Raw genomic sequence first — 3705 nt, 5'->3', positions numbered from 1 at the left:
TCCTGTTGTTCAAGATCTTTTTCAACTAGAGTGCTGGAATTGAATCAGTTAGAACTTGGTACTTGGTAAATGTGTAGATATCGGTTATCTTCTTCATTCATGTTTCTATTCCAAAACCATTTAGCGCTTGCTATTTGATTTGCAAATTTTCTAGAAATAAGCATTTAAAATAATGTTAAAACTGTAGAATTAGTTCCAGTAATGATTTCCGAAGAATCCTTTTATGTAATTTAACTCAGATAGCTGGTTTAAAAGTCGCGATGCAAACGGCTGAGTGATCGGAAACACTAAAAGTTCTTTCATTTGCTGGCAAATTGTAGAAGAAAGAATAATTTGATTTTTAATATTGGTAGTGGATGGGAGATCAATCATTAGCGAAGAGGACATGGCAAAAATGTTTGTTGACTACTTTAAACCTATCCAAGGTTCAAAATATTAGCATGATACTACATAGAGGGCATATCTTATTAGTATATGAAGGAAACAAAAGTTGAACCAAACTGAAAAATTCAAATTCTGTTAACCAAGGTTTTAAAACTGAACTGGACAACGAACAGGTCAGGATCTGGTTCCCGATTCGAATGGTCTGACCGTTTGAACCTGTTTTGACAAAAAAAAACTGGTCAAACTGTTGAACGCTTCGAATGGTTCGACCACCCGAGTCAGAAGTTTGTTGACCAAACCAATGGTTTTGGGGGAAATAACGGCTCTGGGGTAAAATGGAACCGGTGACCTACTGTTCCCAGTTTTCTGGTCCGGTTTTGAAAACCATGTTAACTAAATTGATTGGTTCGGTGTTTATAATTTTGAATTGTTGTAGGTTTGCAATTTATTTCAGAATTCTGAGGTGGAGTGCAGTCTACTTATCCCTTGTTTCTTTGTTAGCTTAAAAGAAAAACTGGTGGTTAACCGAATCTACTAGTGTATTATATATATTATATATACACTATATATATAAATATAAATATATTATTTTATTATTTATTTATAATAATCTATTTATTATAATCTTGTTCGGTTATTCCCAATGGCCAAAATTAGTCGGCGCTTTTAGTGCAAGATATGAGAGATTAAACATCGATCTTATATTAGAAAGTTGAGATACACGCACCGATCTTACTTTTTGTTTAATATGATAAATATATGATATTATACATGTGCATGAATGCTTTTTTTTGTAAAATTTATGTATTTTTTATTTATTTATGATATTAAAGGCTAACAAATTTAACCCAAAAGTTGAACTATTTATTATTGATTTTTATATTTCATTTTAGGTCAGTTCTAAATTATGTATTTCATTTTCATTATCAATAAAAATAATTCTTTTGATTACACTTTTTTTTTAATTTGATTAGTAAAAATATTATAAATGTATTTAATTTTTTCTACATTTTTCATAGTTTTATATATTTATTTCTATTTTAAAAATTTTATTACCTAACTATGACTTTTTCATAGGTTGATCAATTTGATCTGGATGGTTGAGTTGCTTAGACACCAATTGGATAAAGAATGGTTTTATTTTTGTTCAAGTTTTAAAATATATGGGTTTATATTGTTAAAAATATTGACATAGATCTAATTAGTAGCATTTATTAGTGAAAAATAACTAAAAAATATAGGATTTAATAAAAGAAAATGAAATTTAATACCTTAAGTATAAGACTTAATGAGAGGGGATTAAATGAGGCGGAAAGTAATAATTAAAGTTACATTTTCAACTCTTACAATTAGAAATGGATTAAATACACAAATATTGCCATTTTAGTAACGATTAAAACTAACACTAAAGCTATAATAAAATGACTTTTATACTATTTCTCAAACAAAGAAACAAAGGATAATTTTAGTCCAAAAAAAGTTGTACATTGCATCCACACTTTTATATATAATATCGATAATTGGCAACGAGGATGGTGATCATGTCGCTGGCATTGCTCTCACTCTTTCCAAATGCCTAGCTATAATTGTGCCAAGGCTATGGCTTTTCGTTAATGTTGTGTTTGGTTTGCAAGAAAAAAAAGGGAAATCAGGAAGAAACTTTCCTTCCTTTCCTTGTCTTTTCCTTTAAACCAAACACAATCTTAGGAATTTTGGAAGGAATGTTTTTCCTTCCTTTTCCCTACCTTTTCGTTCAAACCAAATATAACCTAAAGAAAATTCTTTGGAATTATTCCAAAATTTATGGGTGATCAATGATGCTTCACCATGGTACATACATGCTATGGTTGTGGTTGTGAACTAATCCCATTCAATTCAGTGTCTTTTGTTAGACCTGATGCTAATTCCTTGAGCATTTTTTGTGATTGGATACCCTACCCATATATCACTATAGCCACATGTTGATATTTGCACATTGCCATTCACGGAGAGATGTTCCTGATGTACAACATTAGTGTCCTGTGGGTAGGATTCTTGCGAGTAGGAAATTCAGATTGGCATTTTCCTTGAACTTACTCTTATATCTGATTTTGCTACTTGTACACTAGATATCATTGATTAAAGAAAATGACCTAGGGTATCCTATATCTCATAAATAAAGCACTTTGATAGAATTGCTTTTGTAAAAGTTCTTTCATAAAAGTACTTTGATAAAAGTACTTTCATAAAAATGCTTTTGTAAAATTATTTTCGTAAAAGTACTTTTGTAAAAGTGCTTTTGTAAAAGTGATTGTATAAAAGTACTTTCATAAAAGTGCTCTCATGAAAGTACTTTCATATAAGTGCTTTCATGTAAAAGTACTTTTATAAAATTATTTTCGTAAAAGTGCTTTTATAAAAGTAGTTTTATAAAAGTGCTTTCATAAAAGTAACAATGTTGTTGCTAAAAGTAACAATATTGAAAGCGCATAATTGGTATTTTAAAAATTTAATGAGGACAATTCTAGGATAACGAATTTGAATAAGTGCTTATTGTATAAGCACTTAAAAAAGTTGGAAATCTGGGCTTAAAAAATAAGCCCTTATTTTTAAAATAAGCACTTATTTCCGTCTTATTTCCCAAACACCAATAAGTGCTTAATGGTGTGATCCCTCCCAAATAAGCACTCCCAAACATGGCCTTAATAACTTATACGATATTATTAATTAGACCATATAAATAAACATAAGACCAACTTGGTAAAATTCACAAATTCACAAATCATTATACAAATTTGACAAAAATAACGTAAATATAAAAACCAAAAACCATTTTTGTTTATTTCAAATCACACAGTCATTGAGCAGAGAGAGACGGTTATAAGAATGAGAGAGTGTGAGGGAGATCAAGAGACAGAGGGAGTGGGAGAAAAACTAAAAAACCCTTTTTGTTTATTTTCAAATCACCCAAACATTAAGGGCGGTTTTGATATAGGCTTTTTATTGTATGCAATATTGTTTAAAAATCCCATATTGGCAATAACCACATAGACCTTTGATGATATGGTGGGGGTTTTTATAATTTGAAATGTAGATAGGCTATGAAAATTATTTGGGAGAATATATGGTGTATAGTGTGGGTTTTTGATATTTTGAATGTTTATAGCTCTATAGTAGAAATCAGAAATTTGCATTGAGCCTGTCCGTATTTTTTCGAATTTTTTATTAATTTTTGAACCAATCAGTCTAATTTTAAATGTTGGTTATCTTAAGATTATAAATTATTAAATTTCCTTCAAAGCATTGTTAAAAAGACACAAGGAGATTTAAGTAATTTCACCA

The sequence above is a fragment of the Nelumbo lutea genome, chromosome 8 (genome assembly GCF_056320005.1).
Source record: "Nelumbo lutea isolate HS-2025 chromosome 8, American lotus-T2T, whole genome shotgun sequence".
NCBI lineage: Eukaryota > Viridiplantae > Streptophyta > Magnoliopsida > Proteales > Nelumbonaceae > Nelumbo > Nelumbo lutea.
This window is presented reverse-complemented; position numbering follows the sequence as displayed.